Source organism: Lissotriton helveticus, chromosome 6 (assembly GCF_964261635.1).
Source record: "Lissotriton helveticus chromosome 6, aLisHel1.1, whole genome shotgun sequence".
In the NCBI taxonomy this organism is placed as follows: domain Eukaryota; kingdom Metazoa; phylum Chordata; class Amphibia; order Caudata; family Salamandridae; genus Lissotriton; species Lissotriton helveticus.
Window position 1 is genome coordinate 2,031,440,124 of NC_136067.1, and position 24,702 is coordinate 2,031,464,825.

Sequence of the window (24,702 nt, forward strand, 5' to 3'; positions counted from 1 at the left end):
GAGTGACTAGGTTACAGGATTGCTTGTTGAGTGAATAGGTTGGGCCGCAGGGCAGCATGTTGAGTGAATGCGCTGCATGGCAGCGTGTTAAGTGAAAGGGCTGCAGGTCAGCATGGTTATCAAATGGACCTTAGGGCAGCATGCTGAGTGAATGGGGCCCACAGCAGAGTTTTGAGCCAATGGATCGCAGGGAGGCATGTGGAGCGAATGGGTTCCAGGGCAGCATATTGAGGGAATGGCCTAAAAAAAGAGAAAATGTCATTTTCCTACCAGAAACGCCAGTCTGTCTTCACTGTTTGTTGTTTGTTTTCTCTCTTGGCAGGAAGTTGTAAAAGGCTAGATGACTGCCATCATAGAAACTCCTGGGAGTTGCAGATGTCGAGGGGAGCTGGAAACCAGACTGCTGTTGTTGCAGAAAGCGCTGGAATCCGAATGTCGACAGCAGGGCTGAAGACACTGAGCTGGGATCACGGGGAGGCTGGAGTCGCAGGTGAGCGTCGATCCATTCATGAGGCTAAGTGCTGAGTGTTAGAGAGGAGCAGTTTACATACCCGCATCCTGCACAAACATTCCTTCGTACGTGTGTTGCGGTAATGGGTCCTCAATTGGGATCCGCCCATGCAAATGGGCCAAAAGCGGCGGTTTACACGTGCACGCGTGCTGCCGAACTGTTGTGCCTGTCTTTTGAGCAGTGTGCACAATGGCGCTTGACACGTGCCCCTTGAGAACCTCCTTTACAAGCCTTCTTATTTTTCTGTTCTTAAGCAATTTGCTGTCACTGGAAAATAACAATGCATGTGTATCTCTGTATGTCCCTACCACTGCCACCGGGGTATCAGACACATATTCACTCACTGAAGTCCCTACCTTCTAACTGCAGGGTGAGAGGTGAATAACTCACATGGTAGGGGGGCCACCAAGAACTCAGGCCTAATTATTGGCTACCAGGAGTGTGTGATGGTGCAGACCAATTTTGAGGTGAGAGGATTCATGACAGTCAACATGCTGCCCGGCGGGCCATTTACTCAACATGCTGTACTGATGCCCATTCACTCAACATGCTGCCCTGCAGACCATTCATAAAATGCTGCCCTGTTGCCCCTTACCTTGGATGCTTGCCTGAGGCCCAGTCACTCGATATGCTGCCCTGGGGACCCTTTGCTCAACATGCTGCCCTGGGGACCATTAACTCAACATGCTGTACTGATGCCCATTCACTCAACATGCTGCCCTGTAACTCATTCACACAACACTCTGCTCTCCAGCTCATTCATACAACATGCTGCCCTGCGGCCCATTCATTCAACATGCTGTCCTGCGGTGTATTCACTCACAATTCTGCCACGGGGCCCACTCACACAACATGCTGCCCTACGGCCCATTCACAAAACATGCTGCCCTGCGGCCCATTCACTCAACATGCTGTCCTTAAACCCGATGATACAACATGCCATCCTGCAGCCTCTTCGCTCAAAATGCTGCACTGCTGCATATTCGCTCAATGTGATGTCCTGCAGCCCATTCACTCAACATACTGCCCTGCGTTCCATTCACATCATGCTTCCCGGTGGCCCATTCAGTTAACATGCTGCACTGCACCTCATTTACTAAACATGCTTTCCTGCAGCCCATTCACTCAACATGCTGCCCTGCGGTCCATTTACTCAACATGCTGCCCTGCGGCCCATTCACTCAACAGGCTGCCCTGTGGCCCATTCACCCAACATACTGCTCTGCAACTTTTCACTCATCATACTGCCCTGCTGTCCATTCACTTAACATGCTGCCCTGTGGCCCATCCACTCACATGCTACCCAGCAGCCCATTCACTCAACATGCTGCCCTGAGGCCCATTCACTCAACATGCCGCCATGCGCCCCATTCACTCAACATGCTGCCCTGCATCCCAGTCACTCAAAAAGCTGCCCTGCAACTCTTTCAGTCAACATTTTGTTCTGCTGAGCTATTCACGCAACATGCTGTCCTGCTGCTTAATTTGTTGAACATGTTGGCCTGTGGCCCATTCACTCAATATGCTCCTCTGTAAACCCTTGTCTCAACAAGCTGCCCTGTGGCCCATTCACTCTCTTGCGATCCACTCACCTGAAACTCTAGGTAGTTCCAATTGGGCAAAGCCTGTTCTCAAATTCTATGCTTGTGTTGTATTTGCAAGGCTGCACCTTTAATGAGCAGAAATAAACTGTTACCAAACGACAACCAACTTCCACGTTGACATATGACACATAGTACGTGTTGTACGGAATAATGTCTGCAACATTCTTTACGTATTCATACCAACATTGTTAGCCTACAATGCTTTGACCCAACATATTACACCATATGAAGTCTCATAACTGTTAATCGCAATGGCATTGATCTTTCTATATTGTTCAGGAATGCCCAGTCTGTTTGTCACAAAGCCACTTTTTAAAGACAAAGTTCTAACACAGGTGGCATGTGGCCCACCATCACACTGGTCTATTTTTTTTTATTGATGCATCAAGTATACAGTGTGACTTGTTAAGTTCCATGCAACACAATTGGCTTCCAGGTCGGTTTTGTGCAGCACAATATCTCCAAGAAGTGTCCATGTCTATCACATGCCAATACATGTTCTTGCAGTCTTTATCCAAGATTATGTGCTAAGAAACATTGTTACCTGGTTAGTCTGCTGTTTTCCTACCAGAAACACTAGTCTGTCTTCACTGTTTGTTATTTATATTCTCTCTTTGCAGGAAGTTGTAAAAGGCTAGACAGTTGCCATTGTAGGAACTCCTGGGAGTTGCAGATGTTCAGGAAAGTCGGAAACCAGACTGCTGCCGTCACAGGAAGCGATGGATTCCGAATGACGACAGCGGGACTGGAGACACTAAGGTGGGATCACACGAATGCAGGAGAAGGAGGTGAGCATCGATCCATTCATGAGGCTAAGCGCTGAGTGTTGGCCAGGAACAGTTAATTGGGATTCGCCTGTGCACATGGACCAAAAGTAGCGGTTTACACTTCCACGGGTGCTGCCAAACTGCGGTGCCTCTCTTGTGAACAACGTGCACACAGTGGTTGACATGTGCCCCTCGTAAACCTCCCATACAAGTCTTTTGTCTTTCAGTTCTTAAACAGTTCACTATAATAAAACAATTCACCAAAATCATTGGAAAATAACAGTGCATGTATGTCTATCACCGCCACCACTGCCACCAGGGTATCAGACACATATTCACTCGCTGACGTCCCTACTTTCTATCACCAGGTTGTGAGACACATACTTCACAGGTGAGGGGGCCACCAAGAACTCAGGCCTAAGTATGAGTTACCAGGAGCGTGTGATGGCGCAGACCGGTTTTGAGCTGAGAGGATTCATAACAGCCGCCCCTCCCAAAGTCTGCACAACAGGCCGGGGCTTGGAGGGATTAGGCGCATAAAAACGTCATAGTAGACGAGGAGCATGGACAAATGAAGCTGGTTCCCACAAACGCTCTGAAGGATCATACCCTATCCAGTCTATAAGGTAGTACAATTCATCGTGGACACGGTTTTTCTCCAGGATACATTGCACTTCATGTTCCTGATGATCACCCACTAGAAATGGAAAAGGTAGAGAGTACTTACGAGTTTCTGGATAATGGGGTTTAACCTATGAGACAGGGAAGATGGGGTGTACATTGTTTTCTTGGGGAAATCGTAACCGGGCTGTGATCATGGTCAGGACTTTCTCAATAGAAAATGGGTTAATGAACTGTGGTTGTAGTTTTTGCGGCCTTCCAACCTGATGTGACGTGTGGAGAGCCATACAAGATCTCCAACCTTAAACAAAGGCTCAAGGGTTTGGTGGTTATCGGGTGGTGTTTTCATGTTTGCTTTTGCTTTGACTAGACATTTCTTGGCCTATTCTTGTATGTCTTGTAATTCCTTCAGGTGTTCCGATACAGAGTGCATTAGAGTAGCTGTGTCTGGCATAGCGAGTGGGAGTGTCCAAGGATGAAAGCCTGTGAGAATGTGAATTCTGCTAAGCTTAGGGCCTGATTATTATTATTATTATTATAATATTTATAGAGCGCCCAGCTACCCGGAGGTTTCCCGGCGCTATGGACAGGATGAAAAAGGACCTAGCAAAAGTGAGACTCAGGGCCTGGAGTAGAGAATAGACTATTGGTTAAACAACCACATTTTTAGATCCCTACGAAATTTGAGGTAGCTGGGTTCTGTGCGAAGGTGATGGGGGAGAGAATTCCAGAGGGAGGGCGCTAGATAAGAAAAGGAACGTCCGCCCATTCTAGCTCGCTTTATCCTAGGCACCTGAAACTTGTACTGGTTTGAGGAACGGAGGACACGTGAAGGGCAGTATTGGTGAACTAGAGTTCTAAGATAGGGTGGTGCCCTGCCTGAGTTGATTCTGTGCATATAGCACATGGCTTTGAACTTTGTGCGACTTTCAATTCGGAGCCAGTGAAGGTTTCGTAAGGGGGTTGATGTGGAGGATTTGTTAGGCAGTTTGCAAAGTAACCTAACCGCTGCGTTTTGTACCATCTGAAGTTTCCTCGTTACTTCCTTGCTGGCACCTAGGTACAGGATGTTGCCGTAGTCCAGTCTAGATGTTATTAGAGCCTGGACTACGTTTTTTTGTGTGTCCTGAGGAAGCATCCATATGACCTTCCTGAGCCACTTTAGGATAGGGAAACAGGTCGAAGCAACTCTGACCACTTGTTGCTTCATGGACATTTGGTCATCAAAAATGATGCCACGGTTGCGGGAAGTTTTAGAGGGGGAAGGAAGAGGACCCATCTGGGACGGCTAATGATGTGGGCCCCACAGAGCTGCATTGTTACCAAAAAGGAGGAGTTCGGTCTTTCCCCCGGTAAGTTTGAGTTTGTTTTCATGCATCCATTTGGCAATATCATTGAGTCCAGAGCAAAGGGAAGATGGGTTAGAGTGTGCATTGGCGGAGTGTGAATAGATAAGCTGGGTATCATCAGCGAATGAGTAAATAGTAAGCCCAGCTTGTTCCGCAATGGTGGCTAAGGGGCTGATGTACAGGTTGAAAAGTAGGGGGCTCAGGATAGAGCCTTGAGGGACACCGTACTGTGAGTTATGTATTTTAGAAACAGATGTGCGGGAGAAAACTTGAAAAGTTCTATCATGGAGAAAACTCGCGAGCCACTCAAGAGCAGGTCCAGTAATACCGCCAGATTGTAGGGTGTTGAGAAGGATGGTATGGGAAACCGTGTCAAATGCGGCACTTAGGTCGAGCAAAATGAGTGCCACCGTTTCCCCATTGTCAACCTGACTGCGTATAGTCTCGGCGACACCTAAAAGTGTTGATTCTGACGAGAATCCTGCCCTAAAGCCAGACTGAGATTTGTGGAGGAGGTTCCTTGATTCAGTATATTTAGTGAGTTGTATATTGATATGTTTTTCTAAAATTTTAGAAAAGACCGGGAGAAGCGAGATCGGGCGCATATTTGAAGGATTTTCTGGATCTGCATTAGCCTTTTTCAGCAAAGGTACTATCATAGCATGTTTCCATGCATTAGGAACCTTGGCTACCCTTAGGGATGTATTAAGAAGCTCTAAAATGAGATTGAGGGTGGGTGTATCCAAGGTTTGTAGAACTTGTGGGGGAAAAGGATCCATAGGAGAACTTGATTTGATGTTACGGATGATATCGCGTAATGTGGAAATATTGAGAGGGTCCCATGTTGCTAAATGCTGACTGGTGTTGCTGGGAGTTTGATCCTGTAAAACATGTTCAGTGCAGATAGCCAGTTTGGGGAGTGCAGATGCTGTGCGGGAGGGAGTCGGGTCATCAAAACCAACATAGATGTTATCAATTTTGTTGATGAAGAATTCAGCCAGAGCATTGCATTGTGTGGAATCCAAACATGGGGCTTTTGGTTGGCAAGTAGTGCCAGAAAGTTCTTGCACGGCTTTAAAAAGTGCTTTGGGGCGATTATGTGCGTTCAAGATGGTTAAATTGACGTATTCTGCCCTGGCCGTGTTACAGAGTGCATGATATTTAGTTAGGGCTGATTTATACAATAACTTAGTGCAGGGATCATAATGAGTGCGCCTTCGCCGCTCTAAGTTTTTGCATATGGTTTTTTCCGATTTCTGTGATTCAGTAAACCACGGGGCGGTGGGTGGTGCGAATTATACTTTTTCTTTCTCTGGGGGAGGCATACGTTGACAGCGGAGCTAAGCCAACTATGGATGACCGCTTCCTCTTCAATGTTCGTTATAGTAGTGAGGGGCCTGGTGTTGTCTAGACATGCGTTGAAATTAATAGTGTCCAGTTTTTTCCAGTTTCTAGTCACCCTGGATTCTGCGGAAAGTGCTTGAGTTGTGGGAGACCGATGGATAGTTATAGAAAATTCCACCAAGTAGTGATCTGACCAGGTGATAGGTCAGTGTGGCTTACATGTAATAGTGTCGAGATTAGAGAAAATGAGGTCAAGTAAGTTTCCTGCCTTATGTGTTGGGCCTGAGTTACAAAGGGTGAGATTCAGCGCTGCTAGGTCCGAGATGAGATTGGTGCTAGTGTGGCAGGAGGGGTCATTGAAATGGATGTTGAGGTCTCCTACAATCAGAAAGTTAGTGGCGTCTAGCAAAAAGGGTGCAATGAGCTCAGGAAGAGAGGCAGCCCAAGAGCTAGCTGTACCAGGGGCGCCTTGGCCTTAGTAAATGGTGCTGCCATTCCGTGAAGACAGCCTTTATCGGCAAAAAGTTTATGTTCTGTATAGTTTTGTTCTGCAGGCAGAGGTTTCCATAAATAACAGGCTACGGGATGTTGACAACGTGTCTTTATATCCTTTTATAATAGCACTCCTTCAACCGTGACTTGCGAAGCCGCCGCTTCCACAAAGTACAGCTGATCTAGGTTTGGATGTTGCAATATGGGTGCTGTTATAAATTTATTTTTCAAAGTGTGGAAAGCTTATACAGTATCATCTAACCATACAAAGGGCTGACCCTTTTTAGCAAATGGGTGATGAGTATCTCAGTTTTGGAAAATTGCACAATAAACTGCCTGTAAAGATTGGCAAAGTCAAGGACTCGCTAGATCTCTTTTACTTAGGTAGGGGCTGGGCAAGATATAATGGCTTTAACCTTTTTTTTAACCATATTTAACCCTTCTGGAAATAAATGGTAGCTAAGGAACTCCACAGTCCTCACATAAAAGGAACATTTTTCCAGTTTTGTAAATAAGGCATGTTCCCGTAACCACTGTGAAGCAGCCCACACATGCTGAACATGTTCTTGCTCAGTTTATGAATAAATAAGAATATCATTGACATAGACGATAGCACAAAAATCCAGGAACTCATGGAGTACTTCATTAATGAAATATTGATAGGCTGATGGGGAATTACACAGCCCGAAGGGCATCACAGTGTATTCAAAGAGCCCACATTTTGTTCTGAAGGCTGTTTTTCATTCATCCCCTTCCTTTGCACGTATAACGTCATAGGCACTGCGTAAATCCAACTTGGTGTAAATGGTGGATCCAAGAACCTGGTCCAACAGGACCAGATCATGGGGTAATGGATAACGGCTCTTAATTGCGGCCTTGTTAACTGATCTATAGTCGATACAGACCAGTAATTCCCCTTTCTTCTTTGGGATGAAGAAAAGGGGTGAGGAAACGGGTGAGGTGGAATGTCTTATGAATCCTAGGGTAACTGCTCATCAAGATATTTACGTAAATACTTTGTTTCCGGTTTGGTAAGGGCATATTCTCTACTACAGGGAAGGACTGCCCCTGAAGTGATATCAATGTTACAAGCCTAGATTCTGTGGGGAGGTACCTGGGTGGCCTTCACTGAGTCAAACACATCTTGATAGTCATGATATACTTCAGGTAAAAGATTTGAGTCATGGCCACCTTTAAGGCTGTGTAGTCATATAAAAGGAGATCGTTTGTTTCAATGAAAGGGATAGACCAGTTGACTGCCACACCACCTTTACAAGAAATGATAAAGGCAATGTTGAACTCATCCGGTGGAAAAATCTGAGGTTTGCAAAGGAAATGCAACTCACATTGACTCATGAAAGCAGCAAAACGTGCTCTGTCTCCATTGAATCTTTCAGGATTAGCTAAAGGTATTGGGCTAGGGTTCATGACAGTCACTTTCAGATTCTGGTGGGATGTGGGTAAGGTCTGAGCCCCCGAATTTAGACAAACTGAGGATGGGTCAGATAGTGCCCCTCCATTGTGTAAACCAACGTCTATGTTGTTGTGCCACCTTCCCTTTTAAGTGCTATGCAAAAAAAATATGGATGGAATGCTGAATAAATCATACATTCACCCCTAGTCAAGAGATCTGGGTTAAATCCATCGTTCTTTTGCTCACCATGCCACCCCAGTTTAGACCCAGCCATAGGCAAATCAACCTTGACCCTGCGCCTCATGGAAACAGTCCAAACCGAACTGCCAAGCCAGGTCCTCCATGGACCGGAAACAAGCATCCTGGGAACAGTTTCTGGGTATTACCCTTCATCAGCCAGGCTAGCTTGAATCCAGTGGCACAGTGAGCAAGGGATCCATGTCTGGGCATACTCATCCCACTTAGGGTGAAAAGTGTTACAGCAAACAAATGATGGACGGAATGCTGAATAAATCATACATTCACCCCAGTCAAGAGATCTGGGTTAAATCGATGGATTTAGGCCCAGATCTCTGTACTGGGGTGAATGTATGACATTGTGCTGCATTCTGTCCATCAATTGTTCTTTTTGCACTGTCCCTTTCAATGTACAATTCTCATCTTTCAGATGTTGCATCTCAAGTTTAGTGTCTGAATAATTGTGGTTAGCTGCTCAGTTTGAGGGAGCGCCAGCCATGGGCTGTGCCAGATCCTCCATGCCATTGCCCAACGGGAACATCAATTGTTGTGGCTTAGCCTTCTGTTGTGAGCCACTCACCCTGAAACTCCAGATGGTTTCGATTGGGCAAAGATTGTCCCCGAATCCGTCTGCGGACTACCTTCAGGTAGCAGTGATACTATGAAACACTGTGCGGACAGTAATCCCCAAAGGGAAGAGGGGTTGGGAAAAGAGAGAGAGAAACAATACCTGATGTTCAAGGCCCAGGTCGGCACCCCCAGAGTGTGCCACTGGAAGCCAAGTGCTTTGGGACGTTTAGGGCTGCGGCTCTGGATGCTGCATGATTCAGTGTTTGTGATCTATTTGCAGGGCGTACCAGTAATGAGCAGACATAAACTGCTACCAAGCGACAACCAACTTCCACATTGACATATAACACACAGTACAAGTTGTACTGAATATTATCTGCAATATACTTTATGTATTCATGCCAAGAACATTAGCCTAGACTGCTTTGCTTCAACATATTACACCATAGGAAGTCTCATAAACGTTTTTTCTATTGTTCAGAAGTGCCCAGTCTGTTTGTCACAATGTCACAATGCTACTTTTCAAAGACAAAGTTCTAACGCAGGTGGCATGTGAGCCACTAACACACTGGTCTCTTTTCCTGAGTTTGTACATCAAGTGTACAGTGCCTTGGTGAGTTTCATGCAACACAATTGGAATGCAGCACAATATCTCCCAGAGAAGTCCATGTATATCACATGCTAATACGTGTCCTTGCCCTCTTTATCCCAGAGCATATGCTAAAAATGCTGTTACCTGTTTTTCTGTTGTTTTCCTACCCAGAACACTAGTTCATCTTCAAAGTTTGTTGTTTGATTTCTCTCTTTGCAGGAAGTCGTAAAAGACCAGACCACTGCCATCGCAGGAACTCCTGGGAGTCGCCAATGTTGAGTGGAGCTGAAACCTGGACTGCTGTCGTCACAGGAAGTGCTGGTATCCGAATGTTGACAGAGACACTTAGCCGGGATCACAGGGATGCTACAGTAGCAGGTGAGCGTGCTGGCAAAGAGCTCCTACCTGCACGAGCGTGCCTTCGTATGTATATTGTGGTAATGAGTCCTTAATTAATATTCGCCCGTGCACATGGGCCAAAAGTGGCGGTTTACACGTGCACGCGTGCTGCCAAACTTCTGTGCCTGTGTTGTGAGCAATGTGCACAATGACGGTTGACAAGTGCCTCCCATGAACCGCTCACAGTTCTTTAACAGTTTACTATTATAAGTCAGTTCTCCAGAGTCTCTGGAAAATAACAGTGAACATATGTGTATCTAAACAAATCCCTACCAATGCCACCAGAGTATCAGACACATATTCACTCACTGAAGTCCAGACCTTCTAACACCAGGTTGCGAGACACATAAGTCAGAGGGAAGGGGAGCCACCAAGAACTCAGGTCTACCATGAGCATGTGATGGGCCAACCGGTTTTGAGGTGAGAGGATTCATTACACTCAACATGCTGCCGTGTGACCCATTCATTCAACCTACTATCCTGCAGACCATTTACTCAACATGCTGCCCTGCGCCCCATTCACTCAACATGCTGCCCTGCGCTCCATTCACTCAACATGCTACCCTGCGGCCCATTCACTCAACATGCTGCCCTACGGACCATTCACTCAACATGCTGCCCTGCGCCCCATTCACTCAACATGCTGCCCTGCGCCCCATTCACTCAACATGCTACCCTGCGGCCCATTCACTCAACATGCTGCCCTGCAGACTATTTACTCAACATGCTGCCCTGCGCCCCATTCACTCAACATGGTACCCTGCGGCCCATTCACTCAACATGCTGCCCTGCAGACCATTTACTCAACATGCTGCCCTGCGCCCCATTCACTCAACATGCTGCCGTGCACTCCATTCACTCAACATGCTACCCTGCGTCCCATTCACTCAACATGCTGCCCTGCAGCCCATTCACTCAACATGCTGCCCTGCGGCCCATTCACTCAACATGCTACCCTGCGCTCCATTCACTCAACATGCTACCCTGCGGCCCATTCACTCAACATGCTGCCCTGCAGACCATTTACTCAACTTGCTGCCCTGCGCCCCATTCACTCAACATGCTGCCCTGCGCTCCATTCACTCAACATGCTACCCTGCGGCCCATTCACTCAACATGCTGCCCTGCAGACCATTTACTCAACATGCTGCCCTGCGCCCCATTCACTCAACATGCTGCCCTGCGCTCCATTCACTCAACATGCTACCCTGCGGCCCATTCACTCAACATGCTGCCCAGCAGCCCATTCACTCAACATGCTGCCCTGCAGACCATTTACTCAACATGCTGCCCTGCGCCCCATTCACTCAACATGCTGCCCTGCGCTCCATTCACTCAACATGCTACCCTGCGGCCCATTCACTCAACATGCTGCCCTGCAGACCATTTACTCAACATGCTGCCCTGCGCCCCTTTCACTCAACATGCTGCCCTGCGCTCCATTCACTCAACATGCTACCCTGCGGCCCATTCACTCAACATGCTGCCCTGCGGATCATTCACTCAACATGCTGCCCAGCAGCCCATTCACTCAACATGCTGCCCTGTGGCCCATTCACTCAACATGCTGCCCAGCAGCCCATTCACTCAACATGCTACCCTGGGACCCATTCACTCAACATGCTGCCCTGCAGCCCATTCACTCAACATGCTGCTCAGCAGCCCATTCACTCAACATGCTCCCCTGCAGCCCATTCACTCAACATGCTGCCCAGCAGCCCATTCACTCAACATGCTACCCTGCTGCCCATTCACTCAACATGCTACCCTGCAGCCCATTCACTCAACATGCTGCCCTGCAGCCCATTCACTCAACATGCTGCCCTGCAGCCCATTCACTCAACATGCTGCCCAGCAGCCCATTCACTCAACATGCTGCCCAGCAGCCCATTCACTCAACATGCTGCCCAGCAGCCCATTCACTCAACATGCTGCCCTGGGACCCATTCACTCAACATGCTACCCTGCAGCCCATTCACTCAACATGCTGCCCAGCAGCCCATTCACTCAACATGCTCCCCTGCAGCCCATTCACTCAACATGCTTCCCAGCAGCCCATTCACTCAACATGCTACCCTGCTGCCCATTCACTCAACATGCTACCCTGCAGCCCATTCACTCAACATGCTGCCCTGCAGCCCATTCACTCAACATGCTACCCTGCAGCCCATTCACTCGACATGCTGCCCTGCGGCCCATTCACTAAACATGCTGCCCTGCAGCCCATTCACTCAACATGCTGCCCAGCAGCCCATTCACTCAACATGCTACCCTGTGGCCCTTGTGCTCAACATGCTACCCTTCGGCCCTTGTGCTCAACATGCTACCCTTCGGCCCTTGTGCTCAACATGCTGCCCTGGGACCCATTCACTCAACATGCTGCCCTGCAGCCCATTCACTCAACATGCTACCCTGCAGCCCATTTACTCAACATGCTGCCCAGCAGCCCATTCACTCAACATGCTGCCCTGCGGCCCATTCACTCAACATGCTGCCCTACGGCCCATTCACTCAACATGCTACCCTTCGGCCCTTGTGCTCAACATGCTACCCTTCGGCCCTTGTGCTCAACATGCTACCCTTCGGCCCTTGTGCTCAACATGCTGCCCTGGGACCCATTCACTCAACATGCTACCCTGCAGCCCATTCACTCTACATGCTACCCTGCAGCCCATTTACTCAACATGCTGCCCAGCAGCCCATTCACTCAACATGCTGCCCTGCAGCCCATTCACTCAACATGCTACCCTGCAGCCCATTTACTCAACATGCTGCCCAGCAGCCCATTCACTCAACATGCTGTCCTGCGGCCCATTCATTAAACATGCTGCCCTGCGGCCCATTCACTAAACATGCTGCCCTGCAGCCCATTCACTCAACATGCTACCCTGCGGCCCTTGTGCTCAACATGCTGCCCTGGGACCCATTCACTCAACATGCTGTCCTGCAGCCCATTCACTCAACATGCTACCCTGCAGCCCATTCACTCAACATGCTGCCCAGCGGCCCATTCACTCAACATGCTGCCCTGCGGCCCATTCACTCAACATGCTACCCTGCAGCCCATTCTCTCAACATGCTACCCTGCAGCCCATTCACTCAACATGCTGCCCAGCGGCCCATTCACTCAACATGCTGCCCTGCAGCCCATTCACTCAACATGCTGCCCTGCGGCCCATTCATTAAACATGCTACCCTGCACCCCATTCACTCAACATGCTGCCCTGCGGCCCATTCACTAAACATGCTGCCCTGCAGCCCATTCACTCAACATGCTGCCCAGCAGCCCATTCACTCAACATGCTACCCTGCGGCCCTTGTGCTCAACATGCTGCCCTGGGACCCATTCACTCAACATGCTGTCCTGCAGCCCATTCACTCAACATGCTACCCTGCAGCCCATTCACTCAACATGCTGCCCTGCGGCCCATTCACTCAACATGCTACCCTGCAGCCCATTCACTCAACATGCTGCCCTGCGGATCATTCACTCAACATGCTGCCCAGCAGCCCATTCACTCAACATGCTGCCCTGTGGCCCATTCACTCAACATGCTGCCCAGCAGCCCATTCACTCAACATGCTACCCTGGGACCCATTCACTCAACATGCTGCCCTGCAGCCCATTCACTCAACATGCTGCTCAGCAGCCCATTCACTCAACATGCTCCCCTGCAGCCCATTCACTCAACATGCTGCCCAGCAGCCCATTCACTCAACATGCTACCCTGCTGCCCATTCACTCAACATGCTACCCTGCAGCCCATTCACTCAACATGCTGCCCTGCAGCCCATTCACTCAACATGCTGCCCTGCAGCCCATTCACTCAACATGCTGCCCAGCAGCCCATTCACTCAACATGCTGCCCAGCAGCCCATTCACTCAACATGCTGCCCAGCAGCCCATTCACTCAACATGCTGCCCTGGGACCCATTCACTCAACATGCTACCCTGCAGCCCATTCACTCAACATGCTGCCCAGCAGCCCATTCACTCAACATGCTCCCCTGCAGCCCATTCACTCAACATGCTTCCCAGCAGCCCATTCACTCAACATGCTACCCTGCTGCCCATTCACTCAACATGCTACCCTGCAGCCCATTCACTCAACATGCTGCCCTGCAGCCCATTCACTCAACATGCTACCCTGCAGCCCATTCACTCGACATGCTGCCCTGCGGCCCATTCACTAAACATGCTGCCCTGCAGCCCATTCACTCAACATGCTGCCCAGCAGCCCATTCACTCAACATGCTACCCTGTGGCCCTTGTGCTCAACATGCTACCCTTCGGCCCTTGTGCTCAACATGCTACCCTTCGGCCCTTGTGCTCAACATGCTGCCCTGGGACCCATTCACTCAACATGCTGCCCTGCAGCCCATTCACTCAACATGCTACCCTGCAGCCCATTTACTCAACATGCTGCCCAGCAGCCCATTCACTCAACATGCTGCCCTGCGGCCCATTCACTCAACATGCTGCCCTACGGCCCATTCACTCAACATGCTACCCTTCGGCCCTTGTGCTCAACATGCTACCCTTCGGCCCTTGTGCTCAACATGCTACCCTTCGGCCCTTGTGCTCAACATGCTGCCCTGGGACCCATTCACTCAACATGCTACCCTGCAGCCCATTCACTCTACATGCTACCCTGCAGCCCATTTACTCAACATGCTGCCCAGCAGCCCATTCACTCAACATGCTGCCCTGCAGCCCATTCACTCAACATGCTACCCTGCAGCCCATTTACTCAACATGCTGCCCAGCAGCCCATTCACTCAACATGCTGTCCTGCGGCCCATTCATTAAACATGCTGCCCTGCGGCCCATTCACTAAACATGCTGCCCTGCAGCCCATTCACTCAACATGCTACCCTGCGGCCCTTGTGCTCAACATGCTGCCCTGGGACCCATTCACTCAACATGCTGTCCTGCAGCCCATTCACTCAACATGCTACCCTGCAGCCCATTCACTCAACATGCTGCCCAGCGGCCCATTCACTCAACATGCTGCCCTGCGGCCCATTCACTCAACATGCTACCCTGCAGCCCATTCTCTCAACATGCTACCCTGCAGCCCATTCACTCAACATGCTGCCCAGCGGCCCATTCACTCAACATGCTGCCCTGCAGCCCATTCACTCAACATGCTGCCCTGCGGCCCATTCATTAAACATGCTACCCTGCACCCCATTCACTCAACATGCTGCCCTGCGGCCCATTCACTAAACATGCTGCCCTGCAGCCCATTCACTCAACATGCTGCCCAGCAGCCCATTCACTCAACATGCTACCCTGCGGCCCTTGTGCTCAACATGCTGCCCTGGGACCCATTCACTCAACATGCTGTCCTGCAGCCCATTCACTCAACATGCTACCCTGCAGCCCATTCACTCAACATGCTGCCCTGCGGCCCATTCACTCAACATGCTACCCTGCAGCCCATTCACTCAACATGCTGCCCTGCGGCCCTTGTGCTCAACATGCTGCCCTGGGACCCATTCACTCAACATGCTGTCCTGCAGCCCATTCACTCAACATGCTACCCTGCAGCCCATTCACTCAACATGCTGCCCAGCAGCCCATTCACTCAACATGCTGCCCAGCAGCCCATTCACTCAACATGCTGCCCAGCAGCCCATTCACTCAACATGCTACCCTGCAGCCCATTCACTCAACATGCTACCCTGCGGCCCTTGTGCTCAACATGCTGCCCTGGGACCCATTCACTCAACATGCTGTCCTGCAGCCCATTCACTCAACATGCTACCCTGCAGCCCATTCACTCAACATGCTGCCCAGCAGCCCATTCACTCAACATGCTGCCCAGCAGCCCATTCACTCAACATGCTGCCCTGCGGCCCATTCACTCAACATGCTACCCTGTGGCCCTTGTGCTCAACATGCTACCCTGCGGCCCTTGTGCTCAACATGCTGCCCTGGGACCCATTCACTCAACATGCTGCCCTGCAGCCCATTCACTCAACATGCTGCCATGGGACCCATTCACTCAACATGCTGCCCTGGGACCCATTCACTCAACATGCTGCCCTGGGACCCATTCACTCAACATGCTGCCCTGGGACCCATTCACTCAACATGCTGCCCTGCAGCCCATTCACTCAACATGCTGCCCTGCGGCCCATTCACTCAACATGCTGCCCTGCAGCCCATTCACTCAACATGCTGCCCTGCAGCCCATTTACTCAACTTGCTGCCCCGGGACCCATTCACTCAACATGCTACCCTGCAGCCCATTCACTCAACATGCTGCCCTGCACCCCATTCACTCAACATGCTACCCTGCAGCCCATTCACTCAACATGCTGCCCTGCGGCCCATTCACTCAACATGCTGCCCTGCGGCCCATTCACTCAACATGCTGCCCTGCAGCCCATTCACTCAACATGCTGCCCTGCAGCCCATTCACTCAACTTGCTGCCCTGGGACCCATTCACTCAACATGCTACCCTGCAGCCCATTCACTCAACATGCTGCCAGACGGCAGCCCATTCACTCAACATGCTACCCTGTGGCCCTTGTGCTCAACATGCTACCCTGCGGCCCTTGTGCTCAACATGCTACCCTGCGGCCCTTGTGCTCAACATGCTACCCTGCGGCCCTTGTGCTCAACATGCTGCCCTGGGACCCATTCACTCAACATGCTGCCCTGCAGCCCATTCACTCAACATGCTGCCCAGCAGCCCATTCACTCAACATGCTACCCTGTGGCCCTTGTGCTCCACATGCTACCATGCGGCCCTTGTGCTCAACATGCTGCCCTGGGACCCATTCACTGAACATGCTGCCTTGCAGCCCATTCACTCAACATGCTACCCTGCAGCCCATTCACTCAACATGCTGCCCAGCAGCCCATTCACTCAACATGCTGCCCTGCAGCCCATTCACTCAACATGCTGCCCTGGGACCCATTCACTCAACATGCTACCCTGCAGCCCATTCACTCAACATGCTACCCTGCAGCCCATTCACTCAACATGCTGCCCTGGGACCCATTCACTCAACATGCTGCCCAGCAGCCCATTCACTCAACATGCTACCCTGCAGCCCATTCACTCAACATGCTGCCCTGCGGCCCATTCACTCAACATGCTGCCCTGCAGCCCATTCACTCAACATGCTGCCCTGCAGCCCATTCACTCAACATGCTGCCCTGCAGCCCATTTACTCAACTTGCTGCCCCGGGACCCATTCACTCAACATGCTACCCTGCAGCCCATTCACTCAACATGCTGCCCTGCACCCCATTCACTCAACATGCTACCCTGCAGCCCATTCACTCAACATGCTGCCCTGCGGCCCATTCACTCAACATGCTGCCCTGCGGCCCATTCACTCAACATGCTGCCCTGCAGCCCATTCACTCAACATGCTGCCCTGCAGCCCATTCACTCAACTTGCTGCCCTGGGACCCATTCACTCAACATGCTACCCTGCAGCCCATTCACTCAACATGCTGCCAGACGGCAGCCCATTCACTCAACATGCTACCCTGTGGCCCTTGTGCTCAACATGCTACCCTGCGGCCCTTGTGCTCAACATGCTACCCTGCGGCCCTTGTGCTCAACATGCTACCCTGCGGCCCTTGTGCTCAACATGCTGCCCTGGGACCCATTCACTCAACATGCTGCCCTGCAGCCCATTCACTCAACATGCTGCCCAGCAGCCCATTCACTCAACATGCTACCCTGTGGCCCTTGTGCTCCACATGCTACCATGCGGCCCTTGTGCTCAACATGCTGCCCTGGGACCCATTCACTGAACATGCTGCCTTGCAGCCCATTCACTCAACATGCTACCCTGCAGCCCATTCACTCAACATGCTGCCCAGCAGCCCATTCACTCAACATGCTGCCCTGCAGCCCATTCACTCAACATGCTGCCCTGGGACCCATTCACTCAACATGCTAACCTGCAGCCCATTCACTCAACATGCTACCCTGCAGCCCATTCACTCAACATGCTGCCCTGGGACCCATTCACTCAACATGCTGCCCAGCAGCCCATTCACTCAACATGCTACCCTGCAGCCCATTCACTCAACATGCTGCCCTGCAGCCCATTCACTCAACATGCTGTCCTGCAGCCCATTCACTCAACATGCTGCCCTGGGACACATTCACTCAACATGCTACCCTGCGGCCCCTGTGCTCAACATGCTGCCCTGCAGCCCATTCACTCAATATGCTGCCCAGCAGCCCATTCACTCAACATGCTGCCCTGCAGCCCATTCACTCAACATGCTATCCTACAGCCCATTCACTCAACATGCTGCCCTGCAGCCCATTCACTCAACATGCTACCCTGCAGCCCATTCACTCAACATGCTATCCTACAGCCCATTCACTCAACATGCTACCCTGCAGCCCATTCACTCAACATGCTACCCTGCAGCCCATTCACTCAACATGCTACCTTGCAGCCCATTCACTCAACATGCTGCCCAGAGGCCCATTCACTCAACATGCTGCCCTGCGGCCCATCCACTCAACATGCTACCCTGTGGCCCTTGTGCTCAACATGCTACCCTGCGGCCCTTGTGCTCAACATGCTGCCCTGGGACCCATTCACTCAACATGCTGCCCTGCAGCCCTTTCACTCAACATTCTGCCCTGGGAACCATTCACTCAACATGCTGCCCTGCGGCCCATTCACTCAACATGCTGCCCTGCGCCCATTCACTCAACATGCTGCCCTGCTCCCCATTCACTCAACATGCTGCCCTGCAGCCCATTCACTCAACATGCTACCCTGCAGCCCATTCACTCAACATGCTACCCTGCAGCCCATTCACTCAACATGCTACCCTGCAGCCCATTCACTCAACATGCTGCCCAGAGGCCCATTCACTCAACATGCTGCCCTGCGGCCCATCCACTCAACATGCTACCCTGTGGCCCTTGTGCTCAACATGCTACCCTGCGGCCCTTGTGCTCAACATGCTGCCCTGGGACCCATTCACTCAACATGCTGCCCTGCAGCCCATTTACTCAACATGCTGCCCTGGGAGCCATTCACTCAACATGCTGCCCTGGGACCCATTCACTCAACATGCTACCCTGCAGCCCATTCACTCAACATGCTACCCTGCAGCCCATTCACTCAACATGCTGCCCAGCAGCCCATTCAATCAACATGCTACCCTGCAGCCCATTCACTCAACATGCTGCCCTGCGGCCCATTCACTCAACATGCTACCCTGCAGCCCATTATCTCAACATGCTGCCCTGCGGCCCATTCACTCAACATGCTGCCCTGCAGCCCATTCACTCAACATGCTGCCCTGCAGCCCATTCACTCAACATGCTGCCCTGGGACCCATTCACTCAACATGCTACCCTGCAGCCCATTCACTCAACATGCTACCCTGCAGCCCATTCACTCAACATGCTGCCCTGGGACCCATTCACTCAACATGCTGCCCAGCAGCCCATTCACTCAACATGCTACCCTGCAGCCCATTCACTCAACATGCTGCCCTGCAGCCCATTCACTCAACATGCTACCCTGCAGCCCATTCACTCAACATGCTGTCCTGCGGCCCATTCACTCAACATGCTGCCCTGCGGCCCATTCACTCAACATGCTACCCTGCAGCCCATTCACTCAACATGCTGTCCTGCGGCCCATTCACTCAACATGCTGCCCTGCAGCCCATTCACTCAACATGCTGCCCTGGGACCCATTCATTCAACATGCTGCCCAGCAGCCCATTCACTCAACATGCTGTCCTGCAGCCCATTCACTCAACATGCTGCCCTGGGACACATTCACTCAACATGCTACCCTGCGGCCCCTGTGCTCAACATGCTGCCCTGCAGCCCATTCACTCAATATGCTGCCCAGCAGCCCATTCACTCAACATGCTGCCCTGCAGCCCATTCACTCAACATGCTATCCTACAGCCCATTCACTCAACATGCTGCCCTGCAGCCCATTCACTCAACATGCTACCCTGCAGCCCATTCACTCAACATGCTATCCTACAGCCCATTCACTCAACATGCTACCCTGCAGCCCATTCACTCAACATGCTACCCTGCAGCCCATTCACTCAACATGCTACCCTGCAGCCCATTCACTCAACATGCTGCCCAGAGGCCCATTCACTCAACATGCTGCCCTGCGGCCCATCCACTCAACATGCTACCCTGTGGCCCTTGTGCTCAACATGCTACCCTGCGGCCCTTGTGCTCAACATGCTGCCCTGGGACCCATTCACTCAACATGCTGCCCTGCAGCCCTTTCACTCAACATTCTGCCCTGGGAACCATTCACTCAACATGCTGCCCTGCGGCCCATTCACTCAACATGCTGCCCTGCGCCCATTCACTCAACATGCTGCCCTGCTCCCCATTCACTCAACATGCTGCCCTGCAGCCCATTCACTCAACATGCTACCCTGCAGCCCATTCACTCAACATGCTGCCCAGCAGCCCATTCACTCAACATGCTACCCTGCAGCCCATTCACTCAACATGCTGCCCTGCGGCCCATTCACTCAACATGCTACCCTGCAGCCCATTCACTCAACATGCTGCCCTGCGGCCCATTCACTCAACATGCTGCCCTGCAGCCCATTCACTCAGCATGCTGCCCTGCAGCCCATTCACTCAACATGCTGCCCTGGGACCCATTCACTCAACATGCTACCCTGCAGCCCATTCACTCAACATGCTACCCTGCAGCCCATTCACTCAACATGCTGCCCTGCGGCCCATTCACTCAACATGCTACCCTGCAGCCCATTCACTCAACATGCTGCCCTGCGGCCCATTCACTCAACATGCTGTCCTGCGGCCCATTCACTCAACATGCTGCCCTGGGACCCATTCACTCAACATGCTGCCCTGCAGCCCATTCACTCAACATGCTGCCCTGGGACCCATTCACTCAACATGCTACCCTGCAGCCCATTCACTCAACATGCTACCCTGCAGCCCATTCACTCAACATGCTGCCCTGCGGCCCATTCACTCAACATGCTGCCCTGCAGCCCATTCACTCAACATGCTGCCCTGGGACCCATTCACTCAACATGCTGCCCAGCAGCCCATTCACTCAACATGCTACCCTGCAGCCCATTCACTCAACATGCTGCCCTGCAACCCATTCACTCAACATGCTACCCTGCAGCCCATTCACTCAACATGCTGCCCTGCAACCCATTCACTCAACATGCTACCCTGCGGCCCATTCACTCAACATGCTGCCCTGCGGCCCATTCACTCAACATGCTACCCTGCAGCCCATTCACTCAACATGCTGCCCTGCGGCCCATTCACTCAACATGCTGCCCTGCAGCCCATTCACTCAACATGCTGCCCTGCAGCCCATTCACTCAACATGCTGCCCTGCGGCCCATTAGCGCAACATGCTGCCCAGCAGCCCATTCACTCAACATGCTGCCCTGGGACCCATTCACTCAACATGCTACCCTGCAGCCCATTCACTCAACATGCTACCCTGCAGCCCATTCACTCAACATGCTGCCCTGCAGCCCATTCACTCAACATGCTGTCCTGCGGCTAATTCACTCAACATGCTGCCCTGGGACCCATTCACTCAACATGCTGCCCAGCAGCACATTCACTCAACATGCTGCCCTGGGACCCATTCACTCAACATGCTACCCTGCAGCCCATTCACTCAACATGCTGCCCTGCGGCCCATTCACTCAACATGCTGCCCTGCGGCCCATTCACTCAACATGCTGCCCTGGGACCCATTCACTCAACATGCTGCCCAGCAGCACATTCACTCAACATGCTGCCCTGGGACCCATTCACTCAACATGCTACCCTGCAGCCCATTCACTCAACATGCTGCCCTGCGGCCCATTCACTCAACATGCTGCCCTGCGGCCCATTCACTCAACATGCTGTCCTGCAGCCCATTCACTCAACATGCTGCCCTGGGACACATTCACTCAACATGCTACCCTGCGGCCCCTGTGCTCAACATGCTGCCCTGCAGCCCATTCACTCAACATGCTGCCCAGCAGCCCATTCACTCAACATGCTACCCTGCAGCCCATTCACTCAACATGCTGCCCAGCAGCCCATTCACTCAACATGCTGCCCTGGGACACATTCACTTAACATGCTGCCCTGCGGCCCATTCACTCAACATGCTGCCCTGTGACCCATTCACTCAACATGCTGCCCTGCAGCCCATTCACTCAACATGCTGCCCTGCGGCCCATTCACTCAACATGCTGCCCTGAGGCCCATTCACTCAACATGCTGCCCTGAGGCCCATTCACTCAACATGCTGCCCTGCAGCCCATTCACTCAACATGCTGCCCTGCGGCCCATTCACTCAACATGCTGCCTTGGGACCCATTCACTCAACATGCTGCCCTGTGACCCATTCACTCAACATGCTGCCCAGCAGCCCATTCACTCAGCATGCTACCCTGCAGCCCATTCACTCAACATGCTGCCCTGCAGCCCATTCACTCATCATGCTACCCTGTGGCCCATTCACTCAACATGCTGCCCTGGGACCCATTCACTCAACATGCTGCCCTGCGGCCCATTCACACAACATGCTGCCCTGAGGCCCATTCACTCAACATGCTGCCCTGCTGCCCATTCACTCAACATGCTGCCCTGCGGCCCATTCACTCAACATGCTGCCCTGCGGCCCATTCACTCAACATGCTGCACTGTGGATCATTCACTCAACATGCTGCCCTGGGACCCATTCACTCAACATGCTGCCCTGGGACCCATTCACTCAACATGCTGCCCTGCGGCCCATTCACTCAACATGCTACCCTGCGACCCATTCACTGAACATACTGCACTGCGGCCCATTCACTCAACATGCTGCCCTGGGACCCATTCACTCAACATGCTACCCTGCAGCCCATTCACTCAACATGCTGCCCTGCGGCCCATTCACTCAACATGCTGCCCTCCGGCCCCTGTGCTCAACATGCTACCCTGCAGCCCATTCACTCAACATGCTGCCCTGCGGCCCCTGTGCTCAACATGCTACCCTGCAGCCCATTCACTCAACATGCTGCCCTCGACCCATTCACTCAACATGCTACCCTGCAGCCCATTCACTCAACATGCTACCCTGGAACCCATTCACACAACATGCTACCCTGCGGCCCATTCACTCAACATACTGCCCTGCGGACCATTCACTCAACATGCTTCCCTGTGACCCATTCACACAACATGCTACCCTGCAGCCCATTCACTCAACATGCTACCCTGCAGCCCATTCACTCAACATGCTGCCCTGGGACCCATTCACTCAACATGCTGTCCTGAGGCCCATTCACTCAACATGCTGCCCTGAGGCCCATTAACTCAACATGCTGCCCTGCGGCCATTCACTCACATGCTGCCCTGGGACCCATTCACTCAACATGCTGCCCTGGGACCCATTCACTCAACATGCTGCCCTGAGGCCATTCACTCACATGCTGTCCTGAGGCCCATTCACTCAACATGCTGCCCTGAGGCCCATTAACTCAACATGCTGCCCTGCGGCCATTCACTCACATGCTGCCCTGAGGCCCATTCACTCAACATGCTGCCTTGCGGCCATTCACTCACATGCTGCCCTGAGGCCCATTCACTCAACATGCTGCCCTGCGGCCCATTCACTCAACATGCTGCCCTGAGGCCCATTCACTCAACATGCTGCCCTGCGGCCCATTCACTCAACATGCTGCCCTGAGGCCCATTCACTCAACATGCTACCCTGCGGCCCATTCACTCAACATGCTGCCCTGCAGACCATTTACTCAACATGCTGCCCTGCGCCCCTTTCACTCAACATGCTGCCCTGCGCTCCATTCACTCAACATGCTGCCCTGAGGCCCATTCACTCAACATGCTGCCCCGTGACCCATTCACTCAACATGCTGCCCTGCGGCCCATTCACTCAACATGCTACCCTGCTGCCCATTCACTCAACATGCTGCCCTGGGACCCATTCACTCAACATGCTGCCCTGCGACCCATTCACTCAACATGCTGCCCTGCGGCCCATTCACTCAACATGCTGCCCTTCGGCCTATTCACTCAACATGCTGCCCCGCGACCCATTCACTCAACATGCTGCCCCGCGACCCATTCACTCAACATGCTGCCCCGTGACCCATTCACTCAACATGCTGCCCTGGAACCCATTCACTCAACATGCTGCCCCGCGACCCATTCACTCATAACGCTGCCCTGGAACCCATTCACTCAACATGCCTCCCTGCGGCCCATTCACTCAACATGCTACCCTGCTGCCCATTCACTCAACATGCTGCTCTGGGACTCATTCACTCAACATGCTGCCCTGCAGCCCATTCACTCAACATGCCTCCCTGCGGCCCATTCACTCAACATGCTACCCTGCAACCCATTCACTCAACATGCTGCCCTGCAGCCCATTCACTCAACATGCCTCCCTGCGGCCCATTCACTCAACATGCTACCCTGCTGCCCATTCACTCAACATGCTGCCCTGCGCCCCATTCACTCAACATGCTGCCCTGCGCCCCATTCACTCAACATGCTGCCCTGCGCCCCATTCACTCAACATGCTGCCCTGCGCTCCATTCACTCAACATGCTGCCCTGCGCTCCATTCACTCAACATGCTACCCTGCTGCCCATTCACTCAACATGCTACCCTGCGGCCCATTCACTCAACATGCTGCCCTGCGGCCCATTCACTCAACATGCTGCCCTGCGGCCCATTCACTCAACATGCTGCACTGCGGACCATTCACTCAACATGCTGCCCTGCGGCCCATCCACTCAA